Below are 17,174 nucleotides of genomic sequence, written 5' to 3' on the forward strand. Positions count from 1 at the left end.
AATAATTTATCAAAATTCAAAATTCAATATTTTTGCTTCTATTATATCTGATTGTTTATTTCAGTAATTTTATCCTCGCCATGCAGAGCATACACACACTTTAATTTCAAGTTTATTATGATTTTTTTCCACTCCCACACTCACCCAACAAATCCTCCTAAACAACGAAGACATTTATTAAATTAATATTTATTTAATTTTAAAAAAAATTCCAGCATTGATATTAACATTCACTCAGCATCTTTCCACTACTGCAGCATATATCCTTCATATGTCTAAAAAAAAAAACAAAAAGGTATCCTTATGCAGCCAAATTCTTATTAATTTGACACGACAATTAGTATATCCTTCATATGACTTTTTTTTTGGCACCACGACTTATTCTTATTCTTATAATTCTGAATTAGAATATACTAATTGTAAAAAAAGTCATTGCTAATTTAATGATCAGGAAATTTATGGCCAGTTGTGCTTCAATACATCGGGTTCATATGGTGGATAGAAGACCCATTTGATGATCGATGTGCTTTCTTTCTATTTTATATCATCACATATAAGTTGTTAATTAACTAGAATGGTGGTGAAATGAGAATAGTGGAATAGTAAAGGTAGAAGAGTGAATCATTAATTTCTTGTTAATTAGAAATAATCATTTCTTGTTGTAACTATGTGTAATCAAGCCATTCAGTATTATTAATTAATATATTAAGTTAAAATTAAATTATTTGAATATTAATCAAATTTAATTTTTGATAGAAATAATTTTTAAATTAGATTTAGTTATCTCTCTACCAAATTTTATATTAGTTAGAATTAACGGAAGGATTAAAATAAAATAAAAAACAATAGGTAGAACACCGCTGGCAGCTGAGATATTGGACCTTATTGGTTACCGTCATCTACACTACTATATATATGACAAACCAATTGATAATGAGCGAGCTAAATATAATTTTTAGTTAAATTATCATAAAAAACTAATAATATAAAACAATTTATAATTAAATCAAATGTAAAAAATCTAAATTTGAATTAGAATATACTAATTGTAAAAAAGTTATATCATTGTCTAACGATATACTACTGTTATCTTTTTTATACGTAGGATGAGTGACACCACCTTGATAATTTGTTCTCATAAACATTAATAAAAAAAGTTAAATATATTTTTCTTTCATGCAATTTAGTATTTTTTTTATTTTGGTAATTTTTATACTTACAATTTTTTCTTAAAGCACTTAAAAAAAATACTATCAAAAGTGTTTTAAAAATATAAAACAAAATGAATATATTTTATAATAATTAAAATTAATTTTTTACAAGGATGAAAGTAAAAAATAAAAACTAAATTTAAAAAGCAAAAAAATATTGAAACACTTAATTAAATGTCTGTCACCCCACTCCATCGTATGACCTCACTGTTTTGGTATATCATATAGGAAAATGTTCTACATACAATCTATATATGTTTGTGTGGTGTATAAGTGGGATGAAAAAAAAATAGAAAAAGAAAAAGGAAAAAATATATAGACATGATAGATAACTGTGATGATTTTTTTTTTATATATAAAAATAGTTTAGCGTATGAACATATGTAAATCCAAATATGATATTCTCTTTTATTCTGTTTACTACTGATTATTTTTTTATTCTTTCTTTCATTATCCTATTATTTATTATATCTCTTATTTTTCTTTTTCTCTTTTAATTTTTTTTCTTCTTCAATGGAATACATACACCTAAAAAAGAATGCGAAGCATTTTTTTTTCATTTTACTAATCTGTTCAAACTATATGGAATATTTTTCTCATTAATTTTGTTCTCTTTTAAGCTTAAGTGTATCATCAATTCATCATGTGCTCACGTTTGACTTTCAGCCCTTTTTTTTGTCCTCATATATACTCATATATACGTACTTTTTCATTTGACAGTTGCCATCCACAATCAAATTTGATATTAATTTATTATTGCCGTTAGTCCAGCCTTTTGGTAATTACTCTGTGAAAATGACTTGATCGATGTACTTAATTTTTGTTGTCTATGCTTTAGAATATCCTCATAATTTTCTAGCAGATGGTCCTTAATTAGTTCCTGGACAATTTTTATATAACTAAGGAATTTAGACATGCACACGTGTTGGCTCAGTCAATTCTTTTTTTATTTTGCATTTTCTCTCTTTGCTTTTTGTAATTGTTTTTATTAAAATAAAAAATTACTTTTTCACTGATTGTCCAAAGCACAGGTCAGTGTTCTAGTTGCTATAATTATTGAACTATTTCTAACGCCATTGCTAATTTAATGATCAGAAAATTTATGCTCAGTTGTGCTTCATCGGGTTCATGTTCCCAGTAAAATTCTCACAATAATATGCATGCCAAACTTCATACCACCTATGCATGGTTCATAATTTTATCCTATTTTCGTTCAATGTTTTAAAATAATTATCTTTTAAAAAAATTGCATATTCCTTTTGTTTTACAATGAAATATCACTTTAAGAATATTTAATGATTTTCTTAATTCTTAAAAAAAACTTAAATGATAATTATTATAAAATGGAAGGAATAAGATGTTTTTAAAAACTCCCCTCGCTGTCAAAATATATAACCATAGATTTTAGGTACAGATCAACCCAATACACACTCTTATTAACTTTTTTTTCTGTCAAAAAAATGATTACCTTTTTAATCAAAATTAAATAAATGATGAGATAAATGGCAGAGAAAAGAGGTATCAAGGGATGGTGGAGCATCCAACTATGTTGCCACCCACCAGCCAACCCTATCCCACACCACTGACCCACCAAAATTCATTTGATAATAAAAAGGAACTTACAAGAGGCTTGGGGGACAAAACCAAAACCAAGCTAATGAGAGATGAATCTATACTCAGACATATATGTCAATAAAATTACGGCCAAATTGCTGAGCGCAAAAAATGAGGGTAACATCCCATCAAAAAGAGTTCCTATTAATTATAGCAAAATTAGCAAGTAAATCTGCACATTGATTACCTTCTCTGTATATGTAAGTGACCTTGAAATTAAACTTTCTAAGAATAGAGAGACAATTTTTACAAAGCATATAAAACAAAATGAATATATTTTAAAAATACTATCCAAAGTGTTTTAAAAATATAAAACAAAATGAATATATTTTATAATAATTAAAATTAATTTTTTACAAGGATGAAAGTAAAAAATAAAAACTAAATTTAAAAAGCAAAAAAATATTGAAGCACTTAATTAAATGTCTGTCACCCCACTCCATCGTATGACCTCACTGTTTTGGTATATCATATAGGAAAATGTTCTACATACAATCTATATATGTTTGTGTGGTGTATAAGTGGGATGAAAAAATAAATAGAAAAAGAAAAAGGAAAAAATATGTAGACATGATAGATAACTGTGATGATTTTTTTTTTATATATAAAAATAGTTTAGCGTATGAACATATGTAAATCCAAATATGATATTCTCTTTTATTATGAACTTACGAGGAGGATATTTAAATTAATTATATCTTTCGTGTACAAATGATCAACATGGAAAGAATCTGATGGTGGATGACGAGAAGTGGAGACCCAGTAAATGTGTTGACCTTATTTAACCGCCTTATAAAAAGTTTTATATATTTCGACCAAAAAAGTGTCAAATAAGTATGCACCAACACATAAAATAAAAGTGTACAATAAATATTCCTCCTCTTTGAAAAAAAAAAATAATTGTTCCACCATTTTGAAGAATTCAAAATCAATTTACAAGTATGGGTCCTGTTTGATTGTTCTTGTTGATGATGATGACCACAAAACCAAACTCAAGTTTAGTTGTCTTCTGCATGTATAGAGCCGTGTTTTGACCATACAATGAGATTCATTCATTCAATTTTTTTTACCACCTTTGGAAAAAGAAAACATATAGCCAATATATATTCTTATAGCCCATTGATAATATTCTGAAATAAATTTCAATTTGTCGCATTCTATCTTTCTTGTAATGTGCTGTATGGATAAATACCTAAATTTATTTATAAATATCAATCAATATTTAATAGACAAATATGCAAGTTGCATTTAAATACTGTACCAATTTACACCTCTCGACTTATGGCCTCAAATTGGTTACAGCCTATGCCTTTATCTTGTACAGATATTGGCTAGTCCAGAAAAATTAAGGGTATAAGTGGCTATACGTGATTCATAAAGTCCAACGGACTTAAATCAATTTAAATTTAAATAGTTTGGATTTATTAAGTTTGGTGTAATCAAATCTCCAATATTTCATTTATTTTTGCATTTAACTCACCTTTAATAAAGTCCAACGGACTAAAATGCTTAATTATTATGAATATCTTCCCACGTCCCAGTCACAGCTGACAGCTCCTGTTACATTGCCCTTCCTTTCCATGAAAGAATTCGGTGCATCCTGAGCATAGAATTGACCGCTAAATTAATTTGTAATCATTTTAATTTTTCTGGTTAATTAGTTGGACTAGGAACTGATGCTCATTCAGTTGACATGCATTTACGATCACGAGACATATCATAAGCAGGTAATGCGGACTAAACAATTGAGACTAAGTAAGAAATTAATTTGTAATCATTTTAATTTTTCTGGTTAATTTTTGCATTTCAACTCCTTATTCATTTTTATTGCATCACATTCACAATTTCACATGCATATTTATCATTTTCTCTCCACCAGCGTTTTTCACCTATCTCTCCACCACAAAACCCAAAGGGTCGAGTTACGAGTTCTTGCACCTCACGCTACCCCGCTCTTTTGTTTTCGTTTTCTTCATTCACATTTATTTAAGAAGTGAGAAGGATGCAAAAAACTTCCCCCACAACACATTAAAGGTATAGGCACCATCCTTATTCTTATTCAGAGTTCACTATAGCCTAATGAGCAATCCCTCCCACGTTGGAAAAAGTATTGGTTACAGCAACATCAGAAAAGATGATGCTAGGCCTAAGCCACCCAAGAATAATCATACAAAAAAAGCTTCGAATTCAGTCCTCCATTCTCTTTCCTACACTTCCCCTCCTCCAAAGAAAAAATGAACTACCCTTCCTTCCATCTTCTTCCTCTGCGCTCATTTGTTTGCACCACCACAATGGCATGGCCTTCCTCCACCCACAAACTTCTCTCTTCTGGGGAAAAACTAGTACTTTATTTATCTTTTATTTCAATTGCTTTTATTATTATTGGTGTGTTGAATGAACTAATATATAATTGTGGATTTTGTTCAACAGATACAAGGTGGCGGGATATGCTGTCTGTGGCGGCACTCGTCAAGAACCAGATAAAGGTGCTGTTTTTTTTTTTACACTTTCTGAAACATGATTTATTTTCTATTCTTTTAAGAAAGATCTTTTCAGTCAAATTCGCCGACCCCTTGTGAAAAGATCTGAGTCTTTCGGGAGAAAAAAGGATGATAATTAATGTCACAATTTTTATTTTTTCTTCTAAAAAAAGAAACAATTAATTCTTCTTCTCCATCACCGGAAACGTTTACTAGTAATGAATTCTTCTACCACCACAACTACTACCACTCCTGTAACTGTTGTTGGGTTTTTTGGGCTCTCAGCCCATTTTCCCCTTCAACAACTTCTACCACCACCACCAGACACCATCACTGCTACCTCCGAGCGTCACCTCCCTCCCTCCGCCTCCTCCTCTTTCCTGCGGGTTCAATCAAATATAATATAATCTAATTAGGATATTCTGTTATCTTTTCTTATTTATATTATATTTACTTTTATTTTAATTTTGTTGTTATCTATTTTATGATTACTTTTATTTATTTTACTTTTTTCGATTTGATATTCTGTTGGTATGAGAGCTGGTAATTAGTCCTGGATAGACACAGAAGAACCTAATAATACTAACGGTTCTCTTAGTAAATATTCTACAAAAGTTCTCTTGAATACTTCCTCAACATTAACATTAGGAAAGTCTTATAAAAACATAAAATTTTGTTTTTAATAAAATACAAAATTTGGAAAACAAGATCATTCAAAAAAGGATGCCATTAATGTCACAAATGTTTTTTTTTCTTCTTCTCTCATGCCCTTTTATGGTAAAATTTTGATGTATGGAATTAATTAGAAATAGCCTTATTCCTTTTCTTGGTGCAACTATACTTCACCTCAAAATATAATGGGTAATCAAGCGATCGAATATTATTAATATATTAAAATTAAGATTAAATTATTTGAATATTATTTAAATTTAATTTTAGAAACAATTTTTAAACTAGATTCATTTACTTTTTAGACTCATAAGTCAAAAGTGATGATGTCTGGAATTAGTGTGTAAAATGATGGTGACTAGTTAGTTATTGGTCACCGTCATCTACTAATCTACACTATGGCAAACCCGCCAATTGATAATGACTAATCTAAATATAATTTTTAATTAAATTATTATATAAAAACTAATAATCTAAAACAATTTATAATTAAATCACAATGTAAAAAATCTAAATTTTAATTAGAATATACTAATTGTAAAAAAAGTTATATCATTGTCTAATGATATATTATTGTTATCTTTTTTATACATTGGATGAGTGACACCACCTTGATAATTTGTTCTCATAAACATTAATAAAATATAAAATTTGGAAAACAAGATCATTCAAAAAAGGATGACCATTAATGTCACAAATGTTTTTTTTTCTTCTTCTCTCATGCCCTTTTATGGTAAAATTTTGATGTATGGAATTAATTAGAAATAGCCTTATTCCTTTTCTTGTTGCAACTATACTTCACCTCAAAATATAATGGGTAATCAAGCGATGGAATATTATTAATATATTAAAGTTAAGATTAAATTATTTGAATATTATTTAAATTTAATTTTAGAAACAATTTTTAAACTAGATTCATTTTTAAACAATTTTTAAACTAGATTCATTTACTTTTTAGACTCACAAGTCAAAAGTGCTGATGTCTGGAATCAGTGTGTAAAATGATGGTGACTAGTTAGTTATTGGTCACCGTCATCTACTAATCTACACTATGGCAAACCGGCCAATTGATAATGACTAATCTAAATATAATTTTTAATTAAATTATTATATAAAAACTAATAATCTAAAACAATTTATAATTAAATCACAATGTAAAAAATCTAAATTTTAATTAGAATATACTAATTGTAAAAAAAGTTATATCATTGTCTAATGATATACTATTGTTATCTTTTTTATACATTGGATGAGTGACACCACCTTGATAATTTGTTCTCATAAACATTAATAAAAAAATTAAATATATTTTTCTTTCATACAATTTAGTATTTTTTATTTTGGTAATTTTCGATACTTACAATTTTTTCTTAAAACACTTTAAACGATAAAAATACTATCTAAAGTGTTTTAAGAATATAAAACAAAATAAATATATTTTATAATAATTAAAATTAATTTTTTATAAGGATGAAAGTAAAAAAATAAAAACTAAATTTTAAAAATAAAAAAAATATTGAAGCACTTAATAAAATGTCTGTCACCCCACTCCATCGTATGAACTCACTGTTTTGGTATATCATATAGGAAAATGTTCTACATACAATCTATGTTTGTGGTGTATAAGTGGGATGAAAAAATAAATAGAAAAAGAAAAAGGCAAAAATATATAGACATGATAAATAACTGTGATGATTTTTTTATATAAGAAAAAAGAGTTTAGCGTATGAGCATATGTAAATCCAAATATGATATTCTCTTATATTCTGTTTACTATTGATTAAGTTTTTATACTAATACTGTAAAAAAAGTGTTTTTACATTGGCCATTAAAATCTACAAATTACATTAAAAATAATATTTCATGAATTAACAGTATAATTTTTTTTTATTGATAGAGTATATATATTAAATTTAAAAGAAAACTGTGCAATATTTTAGCCCTTTCTGATTGGTGCTGGTTAAGATGTCATGGGATTCCTGTTTGTTTTGGAATATGGGAGCGTATGATTTTACAAAGAAACAATGGAATGTAAAAGATTTTGTCGGTTGTCTCCTCGTGGAGGACCACCTTGACCAAGGTTTGGATCCAAACTCTTTTACACTGAATATTCGTGCAATCTTTCATGCTAAAATTGATGAAAAGATTCATGAACTAATAATGAAAACTTAAAAAATTTTAAAGACTAAAAAAAATAGTTTTTTTAACCAACCAAATTTTCGATGTTGAATAAAAAAAAATTAAACAAATAAACCTCGTGGGCGGTTCCAAGTTTTTCCTCCTTCAATAGTAAAAGCAAGAACTTATCATTCTTTGTTGAAGCTTTATCTGAAATGGTGCATATCCAATAGCAATATTGCCATGTTGGCAATGTTAGCGTTATAAGTTGACTATAATTGTTGCTTGACCCTTTTACTTCAAATATTTGTTTTTTTAAGGTAATAGAAAATTTGTTAATCACTTCTATAGTTATATAATTTATTTTGCCTGTCCGTTGTCAATCAATGCTATGACAATTCTTTTCCCTATGAAAATAAATAACTGTCAAATAAAATAGATCTAGAGAAATATTATTTTTATATATAAAATATTATCCTTAAAACAATTTATACACAAAAGAAAGAAAATAGTAAAATGAGAAAAAAAAAGAGAGATACAAAGTATAAAGAGGAGTGAAAGAAATACATTCTTCTTTATTAGTTCTTCTGTTAGTTGAAATTATTTAAAAATTATATAATATATGGGTTTCATATCCTATTTAATAAATTATTTATTAATGATTTTATAATTTTTAATAAATTTTAATAAATAAAAATTTAATTTAAAAAAAAAATGCATCGTTAGTACTTCTCATGCCTTCTATAAATTGTACTAATTAATATCTTTGCAGTCTCTTTCAAATGTTAATTGCGTGACAAAATCTTTGATTAGCAGGTCTATAGTATATGCCCGAAATAACGACAACGATCGTGAGATGATTAATTGATTGATTTAAGAGACAAGTTAGGGAAATTCAAGCTCAAAAGAAATAAATCATTGTTTGAGAGTAGCTGATCTGATTATATAGGTCACTGATGACCGAGCTATCAAGTTAGGACTTCCCATTGTTCTCTCGAAGCTTTGTGATTATAGCAGAAAAAGAGATATTTGTGATTATAGCAGGAGTTATAGTTGGATAGGAAAAGATATATAGAAAAAATAATAAGTGTTATTGAAATGTACAATATAAATTTGTTAAGTAACATAAATTAAATTCATTATCCTTAAATAAAGTCTTAGATTCTTTTTGTTGAAGGCATAAACATGTTTGAAAAGAGGACTCTTGTGAAAATAGTTGATCAAGTTTTTTGATAAAAAATATTTAATTGACAAAACAAATAAATACTTCTAATAATAGAATGAAAAGAATATAAAAAGTCTTTGTTAAATTATTATTCTTGTCAGAAATGTTTGGGTTTGGTTGGTGAAGAATTTGAATAGGTGTTTGATATTATTTTATAAACTAGAAGGATATTTTTTTCTCTCTCAAAGAGTGACGGATAAATTTTTATTTAAGATTATAAGTAATTTTTAATCAAAAGTGATTTTATTTAATTAATTTAAAAACATTATTCTCCTTATTTTTTTTACCTGGATGTTCTTTACACAAAACTCCATCTCGAAATTTATATAAATATTACAGTAATTGTCAAATATATAAATCGACGCATACGCATATAATTTATTGATTTTATTCTCTCTATTTCTCTAATTATTCTTTTGGTATGTGTGTTTAATTACCTCCCTCAAGAAGTCTATTTAAGGAATCACATCTGCACATGACTGGGTTGAGTATCTTGTGTCCATATAAGGGGATGCTTCAATGCTGGAGGGCCCACCTTGACTGTGCTTGTACGAGGCTTCTTTCTATTTTGAGCAACGTTAATTAAAGACACATTATTTAAAAAATTACAAAATTTAGCTCGTGTCGTGTCCTCATCTGCGTGCATTTTTCGTGTGACTCCTCATCCCAACCCAAACGAGAAGAAGAATAGGATTAAACCAAACGTGGATGATCCTAACCTTGTAGACAAACAAATGGGAGGAAATTTTTTGTTTTTTGGCGCACGCATGAGCAGAAAGATGGTGACTAGAAAGTTATTGGTCACCCTCATCTACTCATCTACATTATGGCAAACTGGTCAATTGATAATGACTAATCTAAATATAATTTTTAATTAAATTATTATATAAAAACTAATAATCTAAAACAATTTATAATTAAATCATAATGTAAAAAATCTAAATTTTAATTAGAATATACTAATTGTAAAAAAAGTTATATCATTATCTAATGATATACTACTGTTATCTTTTTTATACTTTGGACGAATGACACCACCTTGATAATTTGTTCTCATCAACATTAATAAAAAATGTTAAATATATTTTTCTTTCATACAATTTAGTATTTTTAATTTTGGTAATTTTTTTATACTTACAATTTTTCTTAAAACAATTCAAAAAATAAAAAATATTATCTAAAGTGTTTTAATAACATAAAAAATAAATATATTTTATAATAATTAAAATTATTTTTTTACAAGGATGAAAGTAAAAAATAAAAACTAAATTTAAAAAACAAAATAATATTGAAGCACTTAATCAAATGTCTGTCACCCCACTCCATCGTATGAACTCACTGTTTTGGTATATCATATAGGAAAATGTTCTACATACAATCTATGTTTGTGGTGTATAAGTGGGATGAAAAAATAAATAGAAAAAAAAGGCAAAAATATATAGACATGATAGATAACTGTGATGATTTTTTTATATAAAAAAAAGAGTTTAGCGTATGAACATATGTAAATCCAAGTATGATATTCTCTTATATTCTGTTTACTACTGATTATTTTTTTATTCTTTCTTTCATTATCCTATTATTTATTATATCTCTCATTTTTATTTTTCTCTTTTAATCTTTTTTCTTCTTCAATGGAATACATACATCTAAAAAAGAGTGCGAAACATTTTTTTTTTTTCATTTTACTAATCTGTTCAAACTATATGGAACATTTTTCTCATTAAATTTTTTCTCTTTTAAGCTTAAGTGTATCATCATGTGCTCACGTTTGACTTTCAGACCTCATTTATATACTTTTTTTTTTCTTGTCCTCATATATACGTACGTTTTCATTTGACAGTTGCCACAATGAAATTTGATATTAATTTAATTTATTGCAGTTAGTTCAGCCTTTAGGAAACTTTGTCAAAATGACTTGATTTACTTAATGTGTTGTTTTCTATGCTTTAATTAGAATATCCTTAAGCTAGCTTATAATCCATAATTTTCTAGCAGATGGACAATTTTTATATAACTAAGGAATTAGACATGCACCCGTGGCTCTATCAATTTTTATTTTTTTTTTGTAGTTTTTCTCTCTTTGCTTTTTGTAATTGTTTTTATTAAAATAAAAGCTACTTTTTCACCGATTGTGCAAAGCACAGATCACAGATCAGTGTTCTAGTTGCTATGATTATTGAACTATTTCTAACGTCATTGCTAATTTAATGATCAGGAAATTTATGGCCAGTTGTGCTTCAATGCATCGGGTTCATATGGTGGATAGAAGACCCATTTGATGATCGATGTGCTTTCTTTCTATTGATGTCCATCTTTCTGTTTCCCTAATTGATGCAACTTTTCAGTTATGTATGTGACTATGTGAGAAAGGCAAAGATCTTTCTACTTTTTAGTTGAGTTCATCGTAATAAAATGGTCTAGCGTGCTTTTGATACGAACAAGTTAATTTGAAGAATGATTTGTTGTTTGATTAAAGAATATAACATTGTCACATTGTCTACAATTGGGAAAAAGTTTCGCATAATTTAGTAATGTACCACGACATCACGAGCATTGATTGTTTAGTTATGTAACTTTATAATATAGACACACGCACCAACATTTTCTTTTTTAATAAGCACCAACAATGTGATCGATGCTCCAAACAAAAGTAGGTTATGTTCCTTAAGGATTCAGATTCAAGCTTTAATAAGTTTATTTAGTCCCTAATTGTTTTTTTAAATATTCAAATTAATCCGTCGCGTCATCTTTTTTAATGCGTTCAAATTATACAAAAAGATTTAAAGCCATTCTTTAAATTTTTACAAAATGTTCAAAATAGTCTATTTTCTGATAACGACACTACGACATTGAGAATCAATTTGAACCGTACGTTTTCAAAACAAAAAGAACCAACATGAATGTGAGAATGAAAAAAAAAAAAAACTATAAAGCTCAATGTTAGTTTGGTCATCTTTTCTAGTGCAGAATTGAGAGCAGAAGCTTTAATATGTCTAATCTATTACTTTGATTACGTACTAAAATTATGAATAATGATATGAATTACTTGAATGAATTTTTAGTTATTTACTTTTGCCATTTTCGCAATTCATTTTGTAACATTTAGTCTTGAAAATTTCAAAACATTGATATAAAATTTTGAAAGAGTAATTTTTTATGAGTTTAATATATAGTCATATATTCATAATATAAAATAATTTTATAAGATTAATCAATTATAAATTATTATTATATGACTTTAATGATATATAATTATTATCTAAATTAATAAAATTATCATTAAGATAAATTATATAAAGTTATTTTATATTTTCACGTATAAGTTGTTTTTTCTTTTTTTAATTATAAAATTTCGGGTATTAATGGGAGTTTTCCGGGTCCAAAAACTAGTAATACGTTTTGGAAAGTTGAACAATGGGATAATGCACTTAACAAGGTTGGAATTGCATCTATATTTATTTTTTAATGCATAGACTACATTCAACATGACGCCTCCTGAACCTATGTGCCAAAAACACTTCATGCCATGTAAATTATTTTTCATATTATACTATTTAGGTAAATATTTTCAATTTTCCCAGTTTGCTCAAAAATTGAATTTCCTCTAGTGTATTTATTTATTTGATAGAAATAGTAACGTAACTGCACAACGCAGATGGAACTGAAGTAATAATAGTAGGGGTTGACTGTTGATGTAGCTAGGTTTGAATTTTTAATTATTCAATTTTTATTTCTATATACACTTTTTAATAAATGAAATTAAATTGGAAAATTAAATATATAAAAATAAAATTAAACAATTAAAATTAAGAAACTAAAACACTTAAACACTATTAAAAGCTTCATAACATTTTTATAGAAAGGCACACTTGGTCAAAAAATGTGCCATCAATTTCTCTTTTTATTTTTATTTATTCTACTTTTTTTATCTATATCAAAAACAAAACTTTGTTGACCACCTTCATACTTTGTTTAGCATAGTATTCCATCTTTCTTTTCGATGAAATTATGTTGAATTGACAAAATTGACCGTCATCAATTTTGTGTTAGGTAGACAGTGGAATATATTCAATTCTGACCATGACATGTACAATATGTTCGACATTTTTGCAACGCATTGTTGGTGATCAACTTCAAATTTTTGCAACACATGTACAATATGTTCGACATGCAGAGCATACACCCACTTTCAAGTTTATTATGATTTTTTTTTTCACTCCCACACTCACCCAACAAATCCTCCTAAACAACAAAGACATTTATTAAATCAATATTTATTTACTTTATAAATAAATTTCCAGCATTGATATTAAAATTCACTCAGCATTAATATCCATTGATACAGAAATATAATTTATTTTTAAATGTTTTTAAGTTCTTTATTATATGTTAAATATTATATATTGTTTGAATTAAAATGTAATTAATAAAAATACATTCTTCTTTATTAGTTCTGTTAGTTGAAATTATTTAAAAATTGCATGATTTATGAGTTTCATTTAAAAATACATTCTTCTTTATTAGCTCTCGAAGCTTTGTATACGTTATGGGGCCAACACGTGATTGTATGTTAATAATTAAGACAACTATGAGAGTAAAACACCTGTACAGATATTTAATTTAGGAAGGTATTCAATAGATCTAGAGATGGACCATGCAACAATCAAGAGGATAACACAATCTATAATCTTTACACAAAATATCTATCGGTTTTGTTAAGATTAAATCTGTATTAAAAAATTTGATTAATCATTGAGTGTAATCTTCTTTTTTTAATGAATATATATTTTTTAATTTACAATAATTCAATATTTTATTTTAAAAAATTCAACCACAATTCTACTCATACCAACGTAATGCTGGTATTCTTTTTGTATTGATTTTATTAACTTCAAATTTAGAAAATATTAGGGCAAGTTAACTCAAATATTTTATATTACGTACCTGCTTCTTTAAGATGTATCAATCGGCCTATATGTACACCTGTAGGTTGGTAGTGGTGTAAGCTTGCAAATTTATGTAACCAGAATAAGGACAATACAAATAAATAAAATTTAAATATAAGAAAAAGATCTCAGGAGAAAATGAATCACCAGTTTTTTCAGCATCAATGCTTGCAAACAACTTGGAAAAGTAATCATTATATCCGTCTCTCTCTAGAAGAGATTAATTAGAATGATTATATATATCTGAAAGAGAAACCTTAAACTTGAATTATTGTAACATCCTGGAGAGGCTTTATAAAAGCAAACTTGCATCAACTTCAACAGAATATATACCAAGAAAGTTTATATATATATATATATATATATATATATATATATATATATATATACACACACACACACACAAGTAATTGTCCTACTAATAAATTCGTCCACTACATCCTAATCTCCTGAACCCCATGTTTACGATGATATATGGAGGCTTGGAATGTTGGAAAAGGTGGACTCAAGTATCTGAAGCAATACAAAATATTAAGTAGGCAAATTAATCTTTTCTGTTTGAGAGAATCTACGAGAGCAACAAACATCTTCAGAATATATCTAACAAGTTTAGTAATGTAATCTTAAACTACCATTTGATGGATGATAATGAGTAACAAAATATGATGCACTTCATCTAAAAAAAAGTATAATGTACTTGTGAAGTATAAAGTATGAACATGGACTTAATATGGATTATTTATTATATGATGCATTCAAATCCACCCGAAAGTAGTTATGTGGGGTCGAGTCATTAGTTTAAGTGTTATTGGACTCGGTTCTTTTAAGTAAGTTCTTGTATTCAAGTGTTGCAGATGAAAAAAATGTGGTTGAAGAGAAAATTCCATTGAAAATAACTAACTAAATTTCTTAATGGAGATGAGTTATCGGTAAAATCAATGTATACTACATACTAATAATATAATTAGAAAAAATTGAGAGGGATGCATGTTGTTTATATTGGACTTGGATTGTCTTTGAGAGAGTGGTTTTATTCAGGCAGCGAGCTTGGATCATTTGGATGAGGTGTTGACATTGGTCTTTAGTTTACCGTGAAGGGAAAGAGAAAAAGGGCAATTATGCAATTTTGAAAATTATAAAAAGAAAAAGGGGGTGCAGGGTGAAATATATGTGGGTGCATGAAGTAAGAGTCCAAATTGTTACTGCTATTTCTGGAGTCATAATATGTCCAATTTACATTGCACAAGAACCAACCAAGAGAAAGTGGGATCTACTAATATGCTGGATCTTTTTATTTTCGGTACTGAATTATATTGTATTTTCAGGAGGTACTGGATGCTGAATCTTTGTTTGTCTCTGTACCCTCTACAATTTAAAATACCTTGTTTATTATTATATATGGATTCAAAATGTGTAATTTCAAGGGATGATCTACTCTTTACAATTTACCAAGTGTTCCAACCCAGTCTCGTCCAATAATTGTTTTGAAGATACATACACTACATTTTTGTTGCTTTTAAGGCAAGTGATACGACAATGTATGCGGCTCAATTTTAATCGAATTTGACTAAATAAATATGTGATTTAATCCAATTAAATTTGAATGAATTGGTTTTGATTGTTTTTTTATTTAAAAAATATAGTTTATTTGTAAATGGTTTAAGTTGAATTAGATTAGGTCAAAACATTTAAATTTATTTATTGTTTTTTAAAATTCAATATATTTTACAAGTTAATTTTTTTATTAAATGAAATAATAAATACATTACTTACAATGATGTGTAGTGAAATAATAAAAAAAAATCATATTATTCACATAGATTAACATAGTTTATTGAATATGTTATAAAAATTAAAATCTAATAAATAAGCTAACACCACACTCATGAAGTAAAAAAAAAAATCCAAAAATTAAAATGATTATTGTATAATTTGAAATTTTTAACATTCTCAAATAGTCAGACGATTAGTATTGAAATTTCAACTAAATCTAAAATAATTTAAAATAAAGTAAAAGCAGAATAAATATTTACAACCAGCTTTGCTACAATAAATCTGAACCACAAAATTTGAAGCATAACTGTAATTAGTTTTTAAAATTTTAAAATATTTTATATGTTATATATAAAAATAAATAATAGTTTAATATAAATTAATGAATCAATAAACTGAGTTAACAAGTTGAAATATTAAAATTGACCAGCAAAAAAATTCAACGAATTTGAAAAGACCCACCAAATTTAACCCCAACACAAATACTATTTGAATTTGCTTGGATCAATTTAAATTTATGAAATACCTGTATTCATAAGCACTAAGAAAGAAAAGGAAGTAGAAGGAAGTAGAAGGAGAACAGTGCACTTATAACATTGAAAGCACTAAAGAGGTTGCAAGGTTTTCATCAACTCAACAAACCAAAGTTGAAGAAAAAGATAAATTATATGTTGTTGGCAAAGCAAAAGCATTCATTGAATCAAAAAAGGATGAAAAAACAAAAGATATGAAGAATGTAATTGAAATGAAGGATAGTCAAGAATCTAAACAAAGGAAAACTTTGAAGCCGGAAATTCCTCGTGAAATCTAAATTGATGATCATGTTATTGACCTTGTGTGACTGGTTGGGTGCACGTTTCTTGGTAGGCCATAATAAATTATTTTATGAAAGATTTAGAAATCTAAATTAATCTAGATTCCCTAACTATCCGTATATCTTCTAACTTTGGAGATAAAAAAAAAAAATCTTCGGCGACATTTAACTGGTTTAATTGAATATCAATAATGTGATTTAAATTCCTAAAAAATATGTGAAGAAAATATTCATTTTCTTAAGATAAATAATTTGAACTGATTTTTTTTAATGAAGTCATAATTGGAAAAAAAAATGAAATATATAGCACGTTATAGAAAA

At 27.0% G+C, this 17,174-nt stretch overlaps 1 long non-coding RNA gene across 1 annotated transcript; it reads left to right on the forward strand.

The window, feature by feature from the left end:
* Window positions 1-4,413: 4,413 nt before the first annotated feature.
* On the forward strand, window positions 4,414-9,268 carry LOC106796565 (uncharacterized). The gene is made up of 3 exons (XR_001385522.2): window positions 4,414-4,552; window positions 5,256-5,311; window positions 8,909-9,268. It is a non-coding gene; the product is annotated as an uncharacterized lncRNA (long non-coding RNA).
* Window positions 9,269-17,174: the final 7,906 nt, after the last annotated feature.

The sequence above is a fragment of the Glycine max genome, chromosome 16, assembly GCF_000004515.6.
Source record: "Glycine max cultivar Williams 82 chromosome 16, Glycine_max_v4.0, whole genome shotgun sequence".
NCBI classification, from domain to species: Eukaryota; Viridiplantae; Streptophyta; class Magnoliopsida; order Fabales; family Fabaceae; genus Glycine; species Glycine max.